This window comes from Leiobunum rupestre, chromosome 1, assembly GCF_980474605.1.
Source record: "Leiobunum rupestre chromosome 1, qqLeiRupe1.1.hap1, whole genome shotgun sequence".
In the NCBI taxonomy this organism is placed as follows: Eukaryota; Metazoa; Arthropoda; class Arachnida; order Opiliones; family Sclerosomatidae; genus Leiobunum; species Leiobunum rupestre.
This window is the reverse complement of record NC_143384.1, coordinates 81,281,177-81,302,284: the sequence shown is the minus strand read 5'-3', so window position 1 is coordinate 81,302,284 and position 21,108 is coordinate 81,281,177. Positions and strand designations below refer to the sequence as shown.

Below are 21,108 nucleotides of genomic sequence, written 5' to 3'. Positions count from 1 at the left end.
ATCTTTTAATGAACTGGAGGCCCATATCGCTCTTAAACATTGATTACAAGATTATCGCCAAGGTGCTTTCCAGTAGACTGTCGGCTCTTCTCCCCCGTATCACGTCTCCGAGTCAGTCGGGAGCCGTCAAAGGACGGGATCTCTCTCGTACTACGCGCCTTCTCAACGACATTTCGGACCTTTTGCGCTCACGCGAAGAACGAGGAATTGTCATGCAATTAGATTTGCACAAAGCATTTGATCGCGTGAATTGGTCGTATCTCTTCGCGGTCTTGCAATCAATGGGATTTGGACCTCGGTTTCGGACATGGATTCAAATTCTGCTCACATCCTCGAAGTCGTGTATCAAAGTTAATGGGTACCTAACTAACGTATTCAGCCTTGGAAAGTCAGTTCGCCAAGGCTGCCCGCTCAGCCCACTCTTGTACGTATTATCTACAGAGCCTCTTTGCGCTGCGTTAACTACTTCGTCACGTATTCCTCGGATCCCAATCGGGCCGGATTCGTATGTTCCTCTAATTTACGAACATGTTGATGACACCACGATCCTGACTTCTAGCATTGACGGTATTCGAGAGTCTTTAGTTATTTACCACGACTATTGCCAAGCATCTGGAGCAATTTTAAATCGGAGTAAAAGTAGTGCCATGTGGCTTGGTTCATTGAGACACACGGCAGCGACAGTGGTGGATGGTGTCACGATTGATAATGGCCCCCTGAAGATTTTGGGCATTCATCTCTCGCATAACCAGGAGGATTCTGAGCAGTTAAATTGGCAAAACCGTTTTGAAAAGTTCACGGGGGTTTTACGTCGCTGGCGGCAACGCCATTTGAATACGTGTGGTAAAGTCATCGTTTTGAACATACTGGCGTCTTCCGTTCTTTGGCACGTTCTGAACTCCGTTGCTATTTCTCAGTCATGGGCGCAACGTTTCAAAAAGGCTTCGATGGAGTTTATTTGGGGCACTGGACCTCATCACGTCGAATATGGCATTTTAATTCGTCCAACAAATGCCGGAGGCTACGGTCTTGTTGACGTCACTACGAAAATGGCGGCGTTTCGCGTAAAAGAAATTGTGGCTCTTCTTACTGCCACAGCCACGTCTTATGAAGTCGATCTCGTCGCGGCGCTTCTCTCGATGTACGGCGCGTACGACGGTCTTGGCCTTCAAGTCTTTCGTTTGTCCATCGCGAAAAAGCATTTCGGCGCCATGAGCCCTCGGATCGCGAGCCTTTTAACATCATGGCAAGCGCTGCTATCAGCCACTGGCTGGGAAGTTTCGCCGCATTCCAGTCCCGCGCTCGAACCTCTCTTTTTCAACCCGCGCATTTCGGCGTTTCCGTTTCCGGCTATTGATAGGCGAATTTTTATCCAGGCGGGTTTTCTGCTCGTGAAGGACATCGCGTACGAGTTAATTCCGGGGTTTCTTCCGGTTACTATGGTTTTGGACGCTTGTGCGGAGTCAGCACCGTCATTCACGGGAGTTACGGTTTCTCGTTCGTACGAATCGTTACGTAACGCTCTTCCGCCGTCGTGGCGGTCTGCCATCGAGACTAAACCTTCATGGCCTAACGTGGTTTGCTCTGGCGAAGTTGTGATCCTTCGCGATCGCGATCGGGAAATTGTCGACCTCGGAAAGCTCACGTCTCGCGCACTTTACCACTTGCTTTGGCGCGCCTTCGGTACAATCGAGTCTCGTGGTGAAGAACAATGGCGTGGATATTTTCCGGCTCCGTTACCTGAAGTCAAGTGGGGCATGGTCACTTGTTCTCTGTTTGGACCTCGGCTCAATGACGTGAATTTGAAGCTTATTCACAAAGGCTTTCCAGTGAGGACTCGACTGGTGCATTTCGGCGTTGTTCCTGATTCTACGTGCGTTCTCTGCACTTCCGCTCCCGAATCGGTGGAACACTTGTTTCTCCGTTGCCCAGTGTCAAATCGCTGGTGGTCATGGCTGTTCCTTGAGACATTTGGTTTACCCAGTAATATTTTTAATTCGGATTCTATGTTACGTGATTTATGCATTGTTTTTTCTATTTTACCAACCCAAGTTTTAAAAGCCAAAGGTGCAATCTTTTGTAAAATTGTAAGATTTTTAATGTCAGTGCTCAAACAAGAAATTTGGATAAGTCGTTGTTTACTAAGCTTTGGAAAAATTAATAATTTTGTTGTGTTAGAAAAGAAAATTAAAGCTCGTATTAAGTTGGCTGCCCTAAACATTGTTAAAAATGACAATTCATCGAATTTAACGCGTACAGAATTACAAAGCCATCTAACAAAAATTTTTCGCTATAAGCCACCTTAAATAATTTTTTTCCTAACCGAAACGTCTAATATATATATTTCATAAAGCCTAAATTGTTGTTGATAAAGTTGTTTAAAGTCACAAAATAATAGTAACTTCAAATGTGTAAACACCAGTGCCTTATGCTTCTTTTTAACAAACATTTTCATACTTCATTAACGTTATTTGTAAAATAAAAAAGTTTTAAATAAAAAAAAAAAAAAAAGAGCGTCGTGCTAATAACGCGAAGGTCGTGGGTTCGATCCCCCCATGGGCCAAAGAGAAGAAGAATTGGTTTTGAAAGACTATTTTTAAAAATGCGGGAAAGATTTCATCGAAATTCATCGGAATGGCCCATTAGCTCAGTTGGTTAGAGCGTCGTGCTAATAACGCGAAGGTCGTGGGTTCGATCCCCCCATGGGCCAAAGAGAAGAAGAATTGGTTTTGAAAGACTATTTTAAAAAATGCGGGAAAGATTTCATCGAAATTCATCGGAATGGCCCATTAGCTCAGTTGGTTAGAGCGTCGTGCTAATAACGCGAAGGTCGTTGGTTCGATCTCCCCATGAGCCAAAGAGACGAAGGAACTGTTTTAAACGACTATTTTTAAAAAGGCGGGAAAGATTTCATCGAATTTCATTGGGAAGGCCCATTAGCTCAGTTGGTTAGAGCGTCGTGCTAATAACGCGAAGGTCGTGGGTTCGATCCCCCCATGGGCCAAAGAGAAGACGTATTTGTTTTCGAAACTACTATTTTTCAAAAGGCGGGAAAGATTTCATCGAAATGCATTGGAAAGGCCCAGTAGCTCAGTTTGTTAGAGCGTCGTGCAAATAACGCGGAGGCCGTGGGTTCGATCCCCCCATGAGCCAATGAGACGAAGGAACTGTTATAAACGACTTTTTTCTAAAAAGGCCGGAAAGATTTCATCGAAGATCATCGGAACGGCCCATTAGCTCAGTTGGTTAGAGCGTCGTGCTAATAACGCGAAGGTCGTGGGTTCATTCCCCCCATGAGCCAATGAGACGAAGGAACTGTTTTAAACGACTTTTTTTTAAAAAGGCGGGAAAGATTTCATCGAAATTCATTAGAAAGGCCCATTAGATCAGTTGGTTAGAGCGTCGTGCTAATAACGCGAAGGTCGTGGGTTCGATCCCCCCCTTGGCCAAAGAGTAGACAAACTTGTTTTCGAAACGACTATTTTTCAAAAGGCGGGAAAGATTTCATCGAAAATCATTGGAAAGGCCGATTAGTTCAGTTGGTTAGAGTGTCGTGCTAATAACGCAAAGGTCGTGGGTTCGGTCCCCCCCCATGGGCCAAAGAGAAGAATAAGTGCTTAAAAACTACTATTTTCAAAAAGGTGGGAAAGATTTCATCGTATTTTATTGAAAAGGCCCATTAGCTCAGTTGGTTAGAGCGTCGTGCTAATAACGCGAAGGTCGTGGGTTCGATCCCCCATGGGCCAAAGAGAAGAAGAATTGGTTTTGAAAGACTATTTTTAAAAATGCGGGAAAGATTTCATCGAAATTCATCGGAATGGCCCATTAGCTCAGTTGGTTAGAGCGTCGTTCTAATAACGCGAAAATCGTGGGTTCGATCCCCCATGAGCCAAAGAGAAGAAGAATTTGTTTTCGAAACGACTAATTTTAAAAAGGTGGGAAAGATTTCATAGAAATTCATTGGTAAGGCCCATTTGCTCAGTTGGTTAGAGCGTCGTGCTAATAACGCGAAGGTCGTGGGTTCGATCCCCCCATGGGCCAAAAAGAAGAAGAATTGGATTTGAAAGACTATTTTTAAAAATGCGGGAAAGATTTCATCGAAATTCATCGGAATGGCCCATTAGCTCAGTTGGTTAGAGCGTCGTGCTAATAACGCGAAGGTCGTGGGTTCGATCCCCCCATGGGCCAAAGAGAAGAAGAATTGGTTTTGAAAGACTATTTTTAAAAATGCGGGAAAGATTTCATTGAAATTCATTGGAAAGGCCCATTAGCGCAGTTGGTTAGAGTGTCGTGCTAATAACGCGAAGATCGTGGGTTCGATCCCCCATGAGCCAAAGAGAAGAAGAATTGGTTTTAAACGACTATTTTTGAAAAGGTGGGAAAGATATCATCGAAATTCATTGGAAAGGCCCATTAGCTCAGTTGGTTAGAGCGTCGTTCTAATAACGCGAAAATCGTGGGTTCGATCCCCCATGAGCCAAAGAGAAGAAGAATTTGTTTTCGAAACGACTAATTTTAAAAAGGTGGGAAAGATTTCATAGAAAGTCATTGGTAAGGCCCATTTGCTCAGTTGGTTAGAGCGTCGTGCTAATAACGCGAAGGTCGTGGGTTCGATCCCCCCATGGGCCAAAAAGAAGAAGAATTGGTTTTGAAAGACTATTTTTAAAAATGCGGGAAAGATTTCATTGAAATTCATTGGAAAGGCCCATTAGCGCAGTTGGTTAGAGTGTTGTGCTAATAACGCGAAGATCGTGGGTTCGATCCCCCATGAGCCAAAGAGAAGAAGAATTTGTTTTAAACGACTATTTTTAAAAAGGTGGGAAAGATATCATCGAAATTCATTGGAAAGGCCCATTAGCTCAGTTGGTTAGAGCGTCGTTCTAATAACGCGAAAATCGTGGGTTCGATCCCCCATGAGCCAAAGAGAAGAAGAATTTGTTTTCGAAACGACTAATTTTAAAAAGGTGGGAAAGATTTCATAGAAATTCATTGGTAAGGCCCATTTGCTCAGTTGGTTAGAGCGTCGTGCTAACAACGCGAAGGTCGTGGGTTCGATCCCCCCATGGGCCAAAGAGAAGAAGAATTGCTTTTAAACTATTATTTTCAAAAAGGTGGGAAAGATTTCATCGGAATTCATTGGAAATGCCCATTAGCTCAATTGGTTAGAGCGTCGTGCTAATAACGCGAAGGTCGTGGGTTCGATCCCACCATGGGCCAAAGAGAAGAAGAATTGGTTTTGAAAGACTATTTTTAAAAATGCGGGAAAGATTTCATCGAAATTCATCGGAATGGCCCATTAGCTCAGTTGGTTAGAACGTCGTGCTAATAACGCGAAGGTCGTGGGTTCGATCCCACCATGGGCCAAAGAGAAGAAGAATTGGTTTTGAAAGACTATTTTTAAAAATGCGGGAAAGATTTCATTGAAATTCATTGGAAAGGCCCATTAGCGCAGTTGGTTAGAGTGTCGTGCTAATAACGCGAAGATCGTGGGTTCGATCCCCCATGAGCCAAAGAGAAGAAGAATTTGTTTTCGAAACGACTAATTTTAAAAAGGTGGGAAAGATTTCATTGAAATTCATTGGAAAGGCCCATTAGCTCAGTTGGTTAGAGCGTCGTGCTAATAACGCGAAGGTCGTGGGTTCGATCCCCCCATGGGCCAAAGAGAATAAGAATTGGTTTTGAAAGACTATTTTTAAAAATGCGGGAAAGATTTCATCGAAATTCATCGGAATGGCCCATTAGCTCAGTTGGTTAGAGCGTCGTGCTAATAACGCGAAAATCGTGTGTTCGATCCCCCATGAGCCAAAGAGAAGAAGAATTTGTTGTCGAAACGACTAATTTTAAAAAGGCGGGAAAGATTTCATCGAAATTCATTGAAAAGGCCCATTAGCTAAGTTGGTTAGAGCCTCGTGCTAATAACGCGAAGGTCATGGGTTCGATCCCCCCATGGGCCAAAGAGAAGAAGAATTTGTTTTCGAAACGACTAATTTTAAAAACGTGGGAAAGATTTCATCGAAATTCACTGTAAAGGCTTATTAACTCAGTTGGTTAGAGCGTCGTGCTAATAACGCGAAGGTCGTGGGTTCGATCCCCACATGGGCCAAAGAGAAGAAGAATTGGTTTTGAAAGACTATTTTTAAAAATGCGGGAAAGATTTCATCGAAATTCATCGGAATGGCCCATTAGCTCAGTTGGTTAGAGCGTCGTGCTAATAACGCGAAGGTCGTGGGTTCGATCCCCCCATGGGCCAAAGAGAAGAAGAATTGGTTTTGAAAGACTATTTTAAAAAATGCGGGAAAGATTTCATCGAAATTCATCGGAATGTCCCATTAGCTCAGTTGGTTAGAGCGTCGTGCTAATAACGCGAAGGTCGTTGGTTCGATCTCCCCATGAGCCAAAGAGACGAAGGAACTGTTTTAAACGACTATTTTTAAAAAGGCGGGAAAGATTTCATCGAATTTCATTGGGAAGGCCCATTAGCTCAGTTGGTTAGAGCGTCGTGCTAATAACGCGAAGGTCGTGGGTTCGATCCCCCCATGGGCCAAAGAGAAGACGTATTTGTTTTCGAAACTACTATTTTTCAAAAGGCGGGAAAGATTTCATCGAAATGCATTGGAAAGGCCCAGTAGCTCAGTTTGTTAGAGCGTCGTGCAAATAACGCGGAGGCCGTGGGTTCGATCCCCCCATGAGCCAATGAGACGAAGGAACTGTTGTAAACGACTTTTTTCTAAAAAGGCCGGAAAGATTTCATCGAAGATCATCGGAACGGCCCATTAGCTCAGTTGGTTAGAGCGTCGTGCTAATAACGCGAAGGTCGTGGGTTCATTCCCCCCATGAGCCAATGAGACGAAGGAACTGTTTTAAACGACTTTTTTTTAAAAAGGCGGGAAAGATTTCATCGAAATTCATTAGAAAGGCCCATTAGATCAGTTGGTTAGAGCGTCGTGCTAATAACGCGAAGGTCGTGGGTTCGATCCCCCCCTTGGCCAAAGAGTAGACAAACTTGTTTTCGAAACGACTATTTTTCAAAAGGCGGGAAAGATTTCATCGAAAATCATTGGTAAGGCCCATTTGCTCAGTTGGTTAGAGCGTCGTGCTAATAACGCGAAGGTCGTGGGTTCGATCCCCCCCATGGGCCAAAGAGAAGAAGAATTGGTTTTGAAAGACTATTTTTAAAAATGCGGGAAAGATTTCATCGAAATTCATCGGAATGGCCCATTAGCTCAGTTGGTTAGAGCGTCGTGCTAATAACGCGAAGGTCGTGGGTTCGATCCCCCCATGGGCCAAAGAGAATAAGAATTGGTTTTGAAAGACTATTTTTAAAAATGCGGGAAAGATTTCATCGAAATTCATCGGAATGGCCCATTAGCTCAGTTGGTTAGAGCGTCGTGCTAATAACGCGAAAATCGTGTGTTCGATCCCCCATGAGCCAAAGAGAAGAAGAATTTGTTGTCGAAACGACTAATTTTAAAAAGGCGGGAAAGATTTCATCGAAATTCATTGAAAAGGCCCATTAGCTAAGTTGGTTAGAGCCTCGTGCTAATAACGCGAAGGTCATGGGTTCGATCCCCCCATGGGCCAAAGAGAAGAAGAATTTGTTTTCGAAACGACTAATTTTAAAAACGTGGGAAAGATTTCATCGAAATTCACTGTAAAGGCTTATTAACTCAGTTGGTTAGAGCGTCGTGCTAATAACGCGAAGGTCGTGGGTTCGATCCCCACATGGGCCAAAGAGAAGAAGAATTGGTTTTGAAAGACTATTTTTAAAAATGCGGGAAAGATTTCATCGAAATTCATCGGAATGGCCCATTAGCTCAGTTGGTTAGAGCGTCGTGCTAATAACGCGAAGGTCGTGGGTTCGATCCCCCCATGGGCCATAGAGAAGAAGAATTGGTTTTGAGAGACTATTTTTAATAATGCGGGAAAGATTTCATCGAAATTCATCGGAATGGCCCATTAGCTCAGTTGGTTAGAGCGTCGTGGGCGTTTGGTTTTTTGGAGAGTGCGGTTCGTTTTTCTTTGCTCTCCTCGTCTTCTCGCTAAGCCTTAGTTTCGGTTCTTTTTCTAAAATTTACTAATTCGCGCAGTTTATTTTTCGTTTTTCGTGCCTTCCTGGGTTTTCTTCTGAAATCCAGGATGGATATTTTAAAGCGCTCCGTTTTTGTGGAGTGTGAAGTTAAAGAAGTTTCGAAGCAGGAAATATTGACGGCATGTATTTTGGATTACGGGCCTCATTCGGTTTCGTCGGTTGTTGCTACGGACGGTGGCTATTACGTCACCTTCTTTCGCCAGGATGACGCCGATCTTTGTCTGGATGCTGATCTTCAGGTGGGAGACAAGCGTTTTGATGTGTCTGGGATTGCGAGGAAGACAGTCATTGTTAATATCTTTGGCTTACCAGAATTTCTGAGTGATGAGGCTGTTAAAGAAAAATTGGAGAGCTTATTATGCGAGATTAAAGGGGAAATACTTTGGCGTAAAAATGACGAAGGTGTTTATTTTGGTCTCCGGTCGGTCAAGGTTCGTCTTGCCGAATGCGTTAGTTCCTTACCGTACGGCTTAAAAATAAAGGACGTTCTTGGTCGGGAGACTTTTTACAGAGTTCGTCATAACTCCCAGAGTAAAGTTTGTAATGGGTGTCTTTCATCTAGCCACCTCTACAAGGAATGCCCATCTTTTATTTGTTTTCGATGTAAGAAGCCGGGCCATATGGCTCGGGTCTGCCCCACTCGGTCTACGATCATTGAGTCGAGGGAGACTGACGATGAAGCCAGTTCCGGAATTCTCGGTAATTATCGCTCTAACGATCATAATGTTCAGGATGTACATATGCCTAATGATACCGGTGCCGCCAAGGGTGGTGACGACGTGGAGAAAAATGAAGTAGCTCTTAGCGTGAAGGACTCGGGTAAACGAGTCCTGCCTTTTACTAGTGCGTCGGACGCTGAAAAACGACAACCTCCACCTAAGAAGTCGAATGTAGTTTCCAAGGATCCGAAGACTAATTCTTCGGACACTCCCGCATCGAAGTCCCTTCCCAGTGTTGTTACCCCCATCCCCAACTCGCATCATGCCGCTAAGAATCGTAACAGTTAACGTCAAAGGTCTTCGGAACCTTGACAAGATGAGGGAACTTCTTGTTTTTATAGGCGCGTACGACGTGGTTTTCCTACAGGAGACCCATTGGACGAATGAGCACGTAGGAGTTTTTCGGGACATTTTTCGTGGGCGTGTTTTTTGGGATATTGATCCAGTTACCACTTTTTGCGGCGTAGCGACATGTTTCCGTGCCGGCCTTGACATTATTCCTTCGCGGGTTTTTCGTAGTGGTTGCGGGCGTTTTTTATCTGTCTCCGCGCTCGTTGACGATTTACCTTTGAATTTTGCGAATATCTACGCGCCGAATGACGCATCGGCGCGAACAGCTTTTTTGTCTACTGCGAAATTATGGTGCTCTATTTTACCTCGTCCGATTATTGTGGGCGATTTTAACGATGTTTTAAGCTATAATCTCGATCGCCGCCCTGCTTCGAAGGCCCGCCCTGTTTGTCAGCCTTCGTCACTTAAATTGTGGTCGGTGGGACTGGATCTTCATGATCCCTGGCGGGCGTGTCACCAAGATCACTTTGATTACACGTGTTCGGGTTTCGTGTACGGGAACTTTGTACTGTCACGTATTGATTATATATTTACCCGCCCTACGGATGGCCATAATTGTTCACGATGTCTCATTTCGCCCATCTCTTTTTCCGATCATAAAGCCGTGTCTCTTGTTTTTGATCCTAGTGGTGTTCAACGCGGGCCTGGGGTTTGGGCATTTAATTCTACTTTACTGGAAGAGGATCGCTTTCGCAACGGCATCCAGCGTATTGTTAATCGGAGTCGCGACACTATAGAGTACCGCGAGAACATATTTAGCTGGTACGAGAACCTTAAAGTCACTATCAAGGACTACGCTATCTTCTATGGTAAAGTTCGCGCTCAGAAGTTACGGAATTCGCGGTCTGCTCTGATAGAGCGGATTTCGCCAATGATCCGAGCTGCCTGTCGGAATTGTTAGTAGCGAAGCAGTTGCTTGCGGATTTCGATGCTGGGGTAATTCGGGGCCAGGTTCTTCGCGTGAAGGCAGATTTTCAAGAATTGGGAGAGAGACCTACGCGTTATTTTTTGCGTTTGGAGACCCACCGCCAGGGCATTAAGTCAATTGGTCGTTTGGTTTCTAGCTCTGGTGAGGTGTTACGTGACGGGGTTCTTATCCGTAACGAAATATTCGAGTTTTACAATGCCCTTTATACCAACGAGCCTATCTGCGAGGAACAGTGTCGCCGTTTTACTGACCTAGTCCGTAACCGTGTTGATGCCGTTGATAGCTCTGCCCTTGAGCAACCGGTTGCTTGGGGGGAAATCGAACACGCCTTGGGTTCTATGAAGAACAATAAGAGTCCGGGTCTTGACGGTTTAACGGTGGAGTTTTGGCGCTTTTTTCTCCCTCTAATCAAAAACGAATATCTCGGTATGGTTCAAACTACCCGCGACCATGGGCACATTCCTCCCAGTATGAAAGTTGGTCTCATAGTTCTTGTGCCGAAAGCTGATGACTTGTCGCTTTTAAAAAATTGGCGTCCTATTACATTGTTAAACACGGACTAAAAAATTTTATACAAGGTTTTCGCGCTTCGGCTCGCTCGACTGTTACCAAATATTACGTCACCGACTCAGACGGGAGTGGTTCGCGGTCGGGACATTTCTCTCACTACAAGGACTTTGTCGGATGTAACGGAGCTTCTGCGGATTCGTGGGGAAGGTGGTATTCTCGTACAGTTGGACCTCTTGAAAGCTTTCGATTGGGTGTCTTGGCCGTTTTTATTCGCATTATTAGCCTCGATGGGGTTTGGCCCTTTCTTCTGCCGGTGGATTCAAGCTTTTATCGCGGGTTCCAAGGCCTGTGTCAAAATCAACGGTCATTTAACTCCTCTGTTCTCGTTGGGTCGCTCGGTTCGTCAAGGTTGCCCTCTCAGCCCATTGCTGTATATATTAGCTTCGGAACCATTGTTTAGCGCGGTGAATCGCCACGACACAATACCGGCACTCCGTCTCTCTGCTCATTCGCATTTGCCGAAACTCTTTCAACATATGGATGACACTACTATCGTATCTACATCTGAGACTGCTATCCCTTCGATATGCGAAATTCTTTCGGATTTTGGTCAGGCTTCGGGTGCTAAATTAAACCCAGCGAAGTGTCAAGCGAAATGGCTTGGTCTTTATCACGGTCGGGATCTTCTCGTCTCGCGTGGTATAACTATCTCAAGTGCGCCTTTGAAGATTCTCGGCATTTGGATTGACTATGACTATGCCAATTTACCTCAACTTCAGTGGGAAGAGTGGTACAGAAAGTTTTGTCGCGTCTTGCGTTCTTGGAAGGGTCGTCCTCTATCTATCATTGGGAAAGTCTTAGTTGTTAACGTTTTGGCTGCGTCTACGCTTTGGCATATCTTAAAAGCCGTCGACATTTCTCGGTTTTGGCTCAGCCAATTTCAAGCCGCCATTTTATCATTTATTTGGGGAACCGGTCCTCACCTTGTCGCGTATGACACTCTCGTTCGGCCAACGTTTTTTGGGGGTTTCGGCCTCGTGGATATCCCGACAAAAGTCAAAGCGTTTCGCGTTCGCGAAATCCTTACTCTGTTTGAAGACGCTACTTCGGATTACTATTGGGACCTTTATTCAGCGATCCTTGACCACTATGGGGGCGATTTGCAACTTGGCATTCAAGTCTTCCGATTAACTATTGACTCGCGTCGTGCTGCCGAGGATTCGATAATCAGAATGTCGCAGTCCAAAACGATGGACCTCTATAAAGAACTTATCGCTGCTATTCCTCCTGCCTGGGCAACCAAGATTGCGCGGAGTGTGAAGAAACCGCGTCGTTTTCCTGTCGCGCCTAATTTCGGGTTATCGGTTGTAAATGACAATGGTGAAACGATCAAATTCGCTCTTTCGGTCAAGTTTATTTACGATACTTTCGCGACCGGTTTATCTACTGAGTCCAGCGGCGAGGAGCGTTGGCGTCGCTTTTTCGGTGGCCCTCTATGCCGTGTTCGTTGGAAATTCGTCCGTTCCAACTTTTTGGGCCCTTCCCTTTCTGCCATGAATCTTCGACTGATCCATCAGGGATTTCCAGTAAAGTCACGTTTAGTGCACGGTCTCGTGGTCCCGGACTCTCGATGTCCCTTTTGTCAAACCGGCTCCGAAACTGTAGAACATCTTTTCGTGGAGTGTCCCGTGGTGTCGCAATGGTGGACTTGGTTGTTCTGTGCCGTCTTGGCCCTTTCCCGGGACTTATTCGGTGGTCCTACAAAAACTCGAAACTCTTTTATAATTTTTGGCGAGATAACTACTGATGTAAAAAAACCTGTTATTTTTTGGAAAGTTGTAAATTTATTAAGTGCAATTTTTAAACGAGAAATTTGGATGTATCGTTGTCAATGTTCCTTTAATGAAACCGTATTTCAGGATGTCATATTTCCAAAAAAAGTCCGCGCAATATTAAAAAGAGAATGTCGGAATAAGCAAAGAAAACTAAATATGGATATTCCGTCTGACGTTATTAAATATAGTTTTTCGGTAATTGCAATATTTATCATTATCAATGTCGAAATTATTTATTTTTTAACAATAGAGACATTTCCTCTTTTATATTCGTACCCGCTATGATCACATAAAATTGTTATATTTGTATTGTATTGTTTTAGACATGTGAATAAAGATTTTATAAAAAACAAAAAAAAAAAACGCGTTCGGCTGTTAACCGAAAGGTTGATGGTTCGAGTCCATCCGGTGGCGACGCTTATTGTTTTACTTTCGTTCATTCCGTATTATTATTAACCCTTTAAGAAATGGAAGTGCCAACGTATTAAAAAGGGAGATTAATCGTCGAATAGTACGTTTCATGATAAATTGGAGCCTCCGTGGCGCAATGGTTAGCGCGTTCGGCTGTTAACCGAAAGGTTGATGGTTCGAGTCCATCCGGTGGCGATGCTTATTGTTTTACTTTCGTTCATTGCGTATTATTATTAACCCTTTAAGAAATGGAAGTGCCAACGTAGGAACAACAGGGATAAATCGTCAAATATTACGTTTCCGCGTGAACCGGAGCCTCCGTGGCGCAATGTTTAGCGCGTTCGGCTGTTAACCGAAAGGTTGATGGTTCGAGTCCATCCGGTGGCGACGCTTATTGTTTTACTTTCGTTCATTCCGTATTATTATTAACCCTTTAAGAAAAGGAAGTGCCAACGTAGGAACAACAGGGATAAATCGTCAAATATTACGTTTCCGCGTGAACCGGAGCCTCCGTGGCGCAATGGTTAGCGCGTTCGGCTGTTAACCGAAAGGTTGATGGTTCGAGTCCATCCAGTGGCGACGCTTATTGTTTTACTTTCGTTCATTGCGTATTATTATTAACTCTTTAAGAAATGGAAGGGCCAACGTATTAAAAAGGGGGATTAATCGTCGAATAGTACGTTTCATGATAAATTGGAGCCTCCGTGGCGCAATGGTTAGCGCGTTCGGCTGTTAATCGAAAGGTTGATGGTTCGAGTCCATCCGGTGGCGACGCTTATTGTTTTACTTTCGTTCATTGCGTATTATTATTAACTCTTTTAGAAATGGAAGGGCCAACGTATTAAAAAGAGGGATTAATCGTCGAATAGTACGTTTCATGATATATTGGAGCCTCCGTGGCGCAATGGTTAGCGCGTTCGGCTATTGACCGAAAGGTTGATGGTTCGAGTCCATCCGGTGGCGACGCTTATTGTTTTACTTTCGTTCATTGCGTATTATTATTAACTCTTTAAGAAATGGAAGGGCCAACGTATTAAAAAGAGGGATTAATCGTCGAATAGTACGTTTCATGATAAATTGGAGCCTCCGTGGCGCAATGGTTAGCGCGTTCGGCTGTTAACCGAAAGGTTGATGGTTCGAGTCCATCCGGTGGCGATGCTTATTGTTTTACTTTCGTTCATTGCGTATTATTATTAACTCTTTAAGAAATGGAAGGGCCAACGTAGGAACAACAGGGATAAATCGTCAAATATTACGTTTCCGCGTGAACCGGAGCCTCCGTGGCGCAATGGTTAGCGCGTTCGGCTGTTAACCGAAAGGTTGATGGTTCGAGTTCATCCGGTGGCGATGCTTATTGTTTTACTTTCGTTCATTGCGTATTATTATTAACCCTTTAAGAAATGGAAGTGCCAACGTATTAAAAAGAGGGATTAATCGTCGAATAGTACGTTTCATGACAAATTGGAGCCTCCGTGGCGCAAGGGTTAGCGCGTTCGGCTGTTAACCGAAAGGTTGATGGTTCGAGTCCATCCGGTGGCGACGCTTATTGTTTTACTTTCGTTCATTGCGTATTATTAATAACTCTTTAAGAAATGGAAGGGTCAACGTATTAAAAAGAGGGATTAATCGTCGAATAGTACGTTTCATGATAAATTGGAGCCTCCGTGGCGCAATGGTTAGCGCGTTCGGCTGTTAACCGAAAGGTTGATGGTTCGAGTCCATCCGGTGGCGATGCTTATTGTTTTACTTTCGTTCATTGCGTATTATTATTAACCCTTTAAGAAATGGAAGTGCCAACGTAGGAACAACAGGGATAAATTGTCAAATATTACGTTTCCGCGTGAACCGGAGCCTCCGTGGCGCAATGGTTAGCGCGTTCGGCTGTTAACCGAAAGGTTGATGGTTCGAGTCCATCCGGTGGCGACGCTTATTGTTTTACTTTCGTTCATTGCGTATTATTATTAACTCTTTAAGAAATGGAAGGGCCAACGTATTAAAAAGAGGGATTAATCGTCGAATAGTACGTTTCATGATAAATTGGAGCCTCCGTGGTGCAATGGTTAGCGCGTTCGGCTGTTTACCGCAAAATTGATGGTTCGAGTCCATCCGGTGGCAACGCTTATTGTTTTACTTTCGTTCATTGCGTATTATTATTAACTCTTTAAGAAATGGAAGGGCCAACGTATTAAAAAGAGGGATTAATCGTCGAATAGTACGTTTCATGATAAATTGGAGCCTCCGTGGCGCAATGGTTTGCGCGTTCGGCTATTAACCGAAAGGTTGATGGTTCGAGTCCATCCGGTGGCGACGCTTATTGTTTTACTTTCGTTCATTGCGTATTATTATTAACTCTTTAAGAAATGGAAGGGCCAACGTATTAAAAAGAGGGATTAATCGTCGAATAGTACGTTTCATCACAAATTGGAGCCTCCGTGGCGCAATGGTTAGCGCGTTCGGCTGTTAACCGAAAGGTTGATGGTTCGAGTCCATCCGGTGGCGATGCTTATTGTTTTACTTTCGTTCATTGCGTATTATTATTAACCCTTTAAGAAATGGAAGTGCCAACGTAGGAACAACAGGGATAAATCGTCAAATATTACGTTTCCGCGTGAACCGGAGCCTCCGTGGCGCAATGTTTAGCGCGTTCGGCTGTTAACCGAAAGGTTGATGGTTCGAGTCCATCCGGTGGCGACGCTTATTGTTTTACTTTCGTTCATTCCGTATTATTATTAACCCTTTAAGAAAAGGAAGTGCCAACGTAGGAACAACAGGGATAAATCGTCAAATATTACGTTTCCGCGTGAACCGGAGCCTCCGTGGCGCAATGGTTAGCGCGTTCGGCTGTTAACCGAAAGGTTGATGGTTCGAGTCCATCCAGTGGCGACGCTTATTGTTTTACTTTCGTTCATTGCGTATTATTATTAACTCTTTAAGAAATGGAAGGGCCAACGTATTAAAAAGGGGGATTAATCGTCGAATAGTACGTTTCATGATAAATTGGAGCCTCCGTGGCGCAATGGTTAGCGCGTTCGGCTGTTAATCGAAAGGTTGATGGTTCGAGTCCATCCGGTGGCGACGCTTATTGTTTTACTTTCGTTCATTGCGTATTATTATTAACTCTTTTAGAAATGGAAGGGCCAACGTATTAAAAAGAGGGATTAATCGTCGAATAGTACGTTTCATGATATATTGGAGCCTCCGTGGCGCAATGGTTAGCGCGTTCGGCTATTGACCGAAAGGTTGATGGTTCGAGTCCATCCGGTGGCGACGCTTATTGTTTTACTTTCGTTCATTGCGTATTATTATTAACTCTTTAAGAAATGGAAGGGCCAACGTATTAAAAAGAGGGATTAATCGTCGAATAGTACGTTTCATGATAAATTGGAGCCTCCGTGGCGCAATGGTTAGCGCGTTCGGCTGTTAACCGAAAGGTTGATGGTTCGAGTCCATCCGGTGGCGATGCTTATTGTTTTACTTTCGTTCATTGCGTATTATTATTAACTCTTTAAGAAATGGAAGGGCCAACGTAGGAACAACAGGGATAAATCGTCAAATATTACGTTTCCGCGTGAACCGGAGCCTCCGTGGCGCAATGGTTAGCGCGTTCGGCTGTTAACCGAAAGGTTGATGGTTCGAGTTCATCCGGTGGCGATGCTTATTGTTTTACTTTCGTTCATTGCGTATTATTATTAACCCTTTAAGAAATGGAAGTGCCAACGTATTAAAAAGAGGGATTAATCGTCGAATAGTACGTTTCATGACAAATTGGAGCCTCCGTGGCGCAAGGGTTAGCGCGTTCGGCTGTTAACCGAAAGGTTGATGGTTCGAGTCCATCCGGTGGCGACGCTTATTGTTTTACTTTCGTTCATTGCGTATTATTAATAACTCTTTAAGAAATGGAAGGGTCAACGTATTAAAAAGAGGGATTAATCGTCGAATAGTACGTTTCATGATAAATTGGAGCCTCCGTGGCGCAATGGTTAGCGCGTTCGGCTGTTAACCGAAAGGTTGATGGTTCGAGTCCATCCGGTGGCGATGCTTATTGTTTTACTTTCGTTCATTGCGTATTATTATTAACCCTTTAAGAAATGGAAGTGCCAACGTAGGAACAACAGGGATAAATTGTCAAATATTACGTTTCCGCGTGAACCGGAGCCTCCGTGGCGCAATGGTTAGCGCGTTCGGCTGTTAACCGAAAGGTTGATGGTTCGAGTCCATCCGGTGGCGACGCTTATTGTTTTACTTTCGTTCATTGCGTATTATTATTAACTCTTTAAGAAATGGAAGGGCCAACGTATTAAAAAGAGGGATTAATCGTCGAATAGTACGTTTCATGATAAATTGGAGCCTCCGTGGTGCAATGGTTAGCGCGTTCGGCTGTTTACCGCAAAATTGATGGTTCGAGTCCATCCGGTGGCAACGCTTATTGTTTTACTTTCGTTCATTGCGTATTATTATTAACTCTTTAAGAAATGGAAGGGCCAACGTATTAAAAAGAGGGATTAATCGTCGAATAGTACGTTTCATGATAAATTGGAGCCTCCGTGGCGCAATGGTTTGCGCGTTCGGCTATTAACCGAAAGGTTGATGGTTCGAGTCCATCCGGTGGCGACGCTTATTGTTTTACTTTCGTTCATTGCGTATTATTATTAACTCTTTAAGAAATGGAAGGGCCAACGTATTAAAAAGAGGGATTAATCGTCGAATAGTACGTTTCATCACAAATTGGAGCCTCCGTGGCGCAATGGTTAGCGCGTTCGGCTGTTAACCGAAAGGTTGATGGTTCGAGTCCATCCGGTGGCGACGCTTATTGTTTTACTTTCGTTCATTGCGTATTATTAATAACTCTTTAAGAAATTGAAGGGCCAACGTATTAAAAAGAGGGATTAATCGTCGAATAGTACGTTTCATGATAAATTGGAACCTCCGTGGCGCAATGGTTAGCGCGTTCGGCTGTTAACCGAAAGGTTGATGGTTCGAGTCCATCCGGTGGCGCTGCTTATTGTTTTACTTTCGTTCATTGCGTATTATTATTAACCCTTTAAGAAATGGAAGTGCCAACGTAGGAACAACAGGGATAAATCGTCAAATATTACGTTTCCGCGTGAACCGGAGCCTCCGTGGCGCAATGGTTAGCGCGTTCGGCTGTTAACCGAAAGGTTGATGGTTCGAGTCCATCCGGTGGCGACGCTTATTGTTTTACTTTCGTTCATTGCGTATTATTATTAACTCTTTAAGAAATGGAAGGGCCAACGTATTAAAAAGAGGGATTAATCGTCGAATAGTACGTTTCATGATAAATTGGAGCCTCCGTGGCGTAATGGTAAGCGCGTTCGGCTGTTAACCGCAAGGTTGATGGTTCGAGACCATCCGGTGGCGACGCTTATTGTTTTACTTTCGTTCATTGCGTATTATTATTAACTCTTTTAGAAATGGAAGGGCCAACGTATTAAAAAGGGGGTTTAATCGTCGATTAGTACGTTTCATGATAAATTGGAGCCTCCGTGGCGCAATGGTTAGCGCGTTCGACTGTTTACCGAAAGGTTGATGGTTCGAGTCCATCCGGTGGCGACGCTTATTGTTTTACTTTCGTTCATTGCGTATTATTAGTAACTCTTTAAGAAATGGAAGGGCCAACGTATTAAAAAGAGGGATTAATCGTCGAATAGTACGTTTCATGATAAATTGGAGCCTCCGTGGCGCAATGGTTAGCGCGTTCGGCTGTTAACCGAAAGGTTGATGGTTCGAGTCCATCTGGTGGCGACGCTTATTTTTTTACTTTCGTTCATTGCGTATTATTATTAACTCTTTTAGAAATGGAAGGGCCAACGTATTAAAAAGGGGGATTAATCGTCGAATAGTACGTTTCATGATAAATTGGAGCCTCCGTGGCGCAATGGTTAGCGCGTTCGGCTGTTAACCGAAAGGTTGATGGTTCGAGTCCATCTGGTGGCGACGCTTAGTGTTTTACTTTCATTCATTGCGTATTATTATTAACTCTTTAAGAAATGGAAGGGCCAACGTATTAAAAAGAGGGATTAATCGTCGAATAGTACGTTTCATGATAAATTGGAGCCTTCGTGGCGCAATGGTTAGCGCGTTCGGCTGTTAACCGAAAGGTTTATGGTTCGAGTCCATCTGGTGGCGACGCTTATTGTTTTACTTTCGTTCATTGCGTATTATTAGTAACTCTTTAAGAAATGGAAGGGCCAACGTATTAAAAAGAGGGATTAATCGTCGAATAGTACGTTTCATGATAAATTGGAGCCTTCGTGGCGCAATGGTTAGCGCGTTCGGCTGTTAACCGAAAGGTTTATGGTTCCTGTCCATCCGGTGGCGACGCTTATTGTTTTACTTTCGTTCATTGCGTATTATTATTAACTCTTTAAGAAATGGAAGGGCCAACGTATTAAAAAGAGGGATTAATCGTCGAATAGTACGTTTCATGATAAATTGGAGCCTCCGTGGCGCAATGGTTAACGCGTTCGGCTGTTAACCGAAAGGTTGATGGTTCGAGTCCATCCGGTGGCGACGCTTATTGTTTTGTTTCGTTCATTGCGTATTATTAGTAACTCTTTAAGAAATGGAAGGGCCAACGTATTAAAAAGAGGGATTAATCGTCGAATAGTACGTTTCATGATAAATTGGAGCCTCCGTGGCGCAATGGTTAGCGCGTTCGGCTTTTAACCGAAAGGTTGATGGTTCGAGTCCATCTGGTGGCGACGCTTATTGTTTTACTTTCGTTCATTGCGTATTATTATTAACTCTTTTAGAAATGGAAAGGCCAACGTATTAAAAAGGGGGATTAATCGTCGAATAGTACGTTTCATGATAAATTGGAGCCTCCGTGGCGCAATGGTTAGCGCGTTCGGCTGTTAACCGAAAGGTTGATGTTTCGAGTCCATCCGGTGGCGATGCTTATTGCTTTAATTTCGTTCATTGCGTATTATTATTAACCCTTTAAGAAATGGAAGTGCCAACGTAGGAACAACAGGGATAAATCGTCAAAAATTACGTTTCCGCGTGAACCGGAGCCTCCGTGGCGCAATGACTAGCGCGTTCGGCTGTTAACCGAAAGGTTGATGGTTCGAGTCCATCCGGTGGCGACGCTTTTTGTTTTACTTTCGTTCATTGCGTATTATTAGTAACTCTTTAAGAAATGGAAGGGCCAACGTATTAAAAAGAGGGATTAATCGTCGAATAGTACGTTTCATGATAAATTGGAGCCTCCGTGGCGCAATGGTTAGCGCGTTCGGCTGTAAACCGAAAGGTTGATGGTTCGAGTCCATCCGGTGGCGACGCTTATTGTTTTAATTTCGTTAATTGCGTATTATTATTAACTCTTTAAGAGATGGAAGGGCCAACGTATTAAAAAGAGGGATTAATCGTCGAATAGTACGTTTCATGATAAATTGGAGCTTCCGTGGCGCAATGGTTAGCGCGTTCGGCTGTTAACCGAAAGGTTGATGGTTCGAGTCCATCCGGTGGCGATGCTTATTGTTTTACTTTCGTTCATTGCGTATTATTATTAACCTTTTAAGAAATCGAAGTGCCAACGTAGGAACAACAGGGATAAATCGTCAAATATTACGTTTCCGCGTGAACCGGAGCCTCCGTGGCGCAATGGTTAGCGTGTTCGGCTGTTAACCGAAAGGTTGATGGTTCGAGTTCATCCGGTGGCGATGCTTATTGTTTTACTTTCGTTCATTGCGTATTATTTATAACCCTTTAAGAAATGGAAGTGCCAACGTAGGAACAACAGGGATAAATCGTCAAATATTACGTTTCCGCAGGAACCGGAGCCTCCGTGGCGCAATGGTTAGCGCGTTCGGCTGTTAACCGAAAGGTTGATGGTTCGAGTCCATCCGGTGGCGATGCTTATTGTTTTACCTTTGTTCATTGCGTATTATTATTAACCCTTTAAGAAATGGAAGTGCCAACGTAGGAACAACAGGGATAAATCGTCAAATATTACGTTTCCGCGTAAACCGGAGTCTCCGTGGCGCAATGGTTAGCGCGTTCGGCTGTTAACCGAAAGGTTGATGGCTCGAGTCCATCCGGTGGCGACGCTTATTGTTTTACTTTCGTTCATTTCGTATTATTATTAACTCTTTAAGAAATGGAAGGGCCAACGTATTAAAAAGAGGGATTAATCGTCGAATAGTACGTTTCATGATAAATTGGAGCCTCCGTGGTGCAATGGTTAGCGCGTTCGGCTGTTTACCGCAAAATTGATGGTTCGAGTCCATCCGGTGGCAACGCTTA

At 44.0% G+C, this 21,108-nt stretch overlaps 29 non-coding genes across 29 annotated transcripts; all 29 read left to right on the top strand.

The window, feature by feature from the left end:
• The first annotated feature begins 2,636 nt into the window (after nt 1-2,636).
• TRNAI-AAU (transfer RNA isoleucine (anticodon AAU)) lies at nt 2,637-2,710 on the top strand. The gene has a single exon. It is a non-coding gene; the product is annotated as a tRNA-Ile (tRNA).
• Nucleotides 2,711-2,930: 220 nt separating this feature from the next.
• Nucleotides 2,931-3,004, top strand: TRNAI-AAU (transfer RNA isoleucine (anticodon AAU)). The gene has a single exon. It is a non-coding gene; the product is annotated as a tRNA-Ile (tRNA).
• A 669-nt stretch (nt 3,005-3,673) lies between these two features.
• On the top strand, nt 3,674-3,746 carry TRNAI-AAU (transfer RNA isoleucine (anticodon AAU)). The gene has a single exon. It is a non-coding gene; the product is annotated as a tRNA-Ile (tRNA).
• Nucleotides 3,747-3,967: 221 nt separating this feature from the next.
• TRNAI-AAU (transfer RNA isoleucine (anticodon AAU)) lies at nt 3,968-4,041 on the top strand. Its single transcript has one exon. It is a non-coding gene; the product is annotated as a tRNA-Ile (tRNA).
• A 73-nt stretch (nt 4,042-4,114) lies between these two features.
• Nucleotides 4,115-4,188, top strand: TRNAI-AAU (transfer RNA isoleucine (anticodon AAU)). Its single transcript has one exon. It is a non-coding gene; the product is annotated as a tRNA-Ile (tRNA).
• A 367-nt stretch (nt 4,189-4,555) lies between these two features.
• TRNAI-AAU (transfer RNA isoleucine (anticodon AAU)) lies at nt 4,556-4,629 on the top strand. Its single transcript has one exon. It is a non-coding gene; the product is annotated as a tRNA-Ile (tRNA).
• Nucleotides 4,630-5,585: 956 nt separating this feature from the next.
• Nucleotides 5,586-5,659, top strand: TRNAI-AAU (transfer RNA isoleucine (anticodon AAU)). Its single transcript has one exon. It is a non-coding gene; the product is annotated as a tRNA-Ile (tRNA).
• A 370-nt stretch (nt 5,660-6,029) lies between these two features.
• Nucleotides 6,030-6,103, top strand: TRNAI-AAU (transfer RNA isoleucine (anticodon AAU)). The gene has a single exon. It is a non-coding gene; the product is annotated as a tRNA-Ile (tRNA).
• A 73-nt stretch (nt 6,104-6,176) lies between these two features.
• Nucleotides 6,177-6,250, top strand: TRNAI-AAU (transfer RNA isoleucine (anticodon AAU)). Its single transcript has one exon. It is a non-coding gene; the product is annotated as a tRNA-Ile (tRNA).
• Nucleotides 6,251-6,470: 220 nt separating this feature from the next.
• Nucleotides 6,471-6,544, top strand: TRNAI-AAU (transfer RNA isoleucine (anticodon AAU)). Its single transcript has one exon. It is a non-coding gene; the product is annotated as a tRNA-Ile (tRNA).
• Nucleotides 6,545-7,212: 668 nt separating this feature from the next.
• Nucleotides 7,213-7,286, top strand: TRNAI-AAU (transfer RNA isoleucine (anticodon AAU)). Its single transcript has one exon. It is a non-coding gene; the product is annotated as a tRNA-Ile (tRNA).
• A 370-nt stretch (nt 7,287-7,656) lies between these two features.
• Nucleotides 7,657-7,730, top strand: TRNAI-AAU (transfer RNA isoleucine (anticodon AAU)). The gene has a single exon. It is a non-coding gene; the product is annotated as a tRNA-Ile (tRNA).
• A 73-nt stretch (nt 7,731-7,803) lies between these two features.
• On the top strand, nt 7,804-7,877 carry TRNAI-AAU (transfer RNA isoleucine (anticodon AAU)). Its single transcript has one exon. It is a non-coding gene; the product is annotated as a tRNA-Ile (tRNA).
• A 5,088-nt stretch (nt 7,878-12,965) lies between these two features.
• Nucleotides 12,966-13,038, top strand: TRNAN-GUU (transfer RNA asparagine (anticodon GUU)). The gene has a single exon. It is a non-coding gene; the product is annotated as a tRNA-Asn (tRNA).
• Nucleotides 13,039-13,733: 695 nt separating this feature from the next.
• TRNAN-AUU (transfer RNA asparagine (anticodon AUU)) lies at nt 13,734-13,806 on the top strand. Its single transcript has one exon. It is a non-coding gene; the product is annotated as a tRNA-Asn (tRNA).
• Nucleotides 13,807-13,925: 119 nt separating this feature from the next.
• Nucleotides 13,926-13,998, top strand: TRNAN-GUU (transfer RNA asparagine (anticodon GUU)). The gene has a single exon. It is a non-coding gene; the product is annotated as a tRNA-Asn (tRNA).
• Nucleotides 13,999-14,501: 503 nt separating this feature from the next.
• Nucleotides 14,502-14,574, top strand: TRNAN-GUU (transfer RNA asparagine (anticodon GUU)). Its single transcript has one exon. It is a non-coding gene; the product is annotated as a tRNA-Asn (tRNA).
• Nucleotides 14,575-14,693: 119 nt separating this feature from the next.
• On the top strand, nt 14,694-14,766 carry TRNAN-GUU (transfer RNA asparagine (anticodon GUU)). Its single transcript has one exon. It is a non-coding gene; the product is annotated as a tRNA-Asn (tRNA).
• Nucleotides 14,767-15,077: 311 nt separating this feature from the next.
• Nucleotides 15,078-15,150, top strand: TRNAN-AUU (transfer RNA asparagine (anticodon AUU)). The gene has a single exon. It is a non-coding gene; the product is annotated as a tRNA-Asn (tRNA).
• A 119-nt stretch (nt 15,151-15,269) lies between these two features.
• TRNAN-GUU (transfer RNA asparagine (anticodon GUU)) lies at nt 15,270-15,342 on the top strand. The gene has a single exon. It is a non-coding gene; the product is annotated as a tRNA-Asn (tRNA).
• Nucleotides 15,343-16,037: 695 nt separating this feature from the next.
• Nucleotides 16,038-16,110, top strand: TRNAN-AUU (transfer RNA asparagine (anticodon AUU)). Its single transcript has one exon. It is a non-coding gene; the product is annotated as a tRNA-Asn (tRNA).
• A 119-nt stretch (nt 16,111-16,229) lies between these two features.
• TRNAN-GUU (transfer RNA asparagine (anticodon GUU)) lies at nt 16,230-16,302 on the top strand. Its single transcript has one exon. It is a non-coding gene; the product is annotated as a tRNA-Asn (tRNA).
• Nucleotides 16,303-16,805: 503 nt separating this feature from the next.
• TRNAN-GUU (transfer RNA asparagine (anticodon GUU)) lies at nt 16,806-16,878 on the top strand. The gene has a single exon. It is a non-coding gene; the product is annotated as a tRNA-Asn (tRNA).
• Nucleotides 16,879-16,997: 119 nt separating this feature from the next.
• TRNAN-GUU (transfer RNA asparagine (anticodon GUU)) lies at nt 16,998-17,070 on the top strand. Its single transcript has one exon. It is a non-coding gene; the product is annotated as a tRNA-Asn (tRNA).
• Nucleotides 17,071-17,381: 311 nt separating this feature from the next.
• Nucleotides 17,382-17,454, top strand: TRNAN-AUU (transfer RNA asparagine (anticodon AUU)). Its single transcript has one exon. It is a non-coding gene; the product is annotated as a tRNA-Asn (tRNA).
• Nucleotides 17,455-17,573: 119 nt separating this feature from the next.
• TRNAN-GUU (transfer RNA asparagine (anticodon GUU)) lies at nt 17,574-17,646 on the top strand. The gene has a single exon. It is a non-coding gene; the product is annotated as a tRNA-Asn (tRNA).
• Nucleotides 17,647-17,957: 311 nt separating this feature from the next.
• Nucleotides 17,958-18,030, top strand: TRNAN-GUU (transfer RNA asparagine (anticodon GUU)). The gene has a single exon. It is a non-coding gene; the product is annotated as a tRNA-Asn (tRNA).
• Nucleotides 18,031-20,068: 2,038 nt separating this feature from the next.
• Nucleotides 20,069-20,141, top strand: TRNAY-GUA (transfer RNA tyrosine (anticodon GUA)). The gene has a single exon. It is a non-coding gene; the product is annotated as a tRNA-Tyr (tRNA).
• A 503-nt stretch (nt 20,142-20,644) lies between these two features.
• On the top strand, nt 20,645-20,717 carry TRNAN-GUU (transfer RNA asparagine (anticodon GUU)). The gene has a single exon. It is a non-coding gene; the product is annotated as a tRNA-Asn (tRNA).
• Nucleotides 20,718-21,108: the final 391 nt, after the last annotated feature.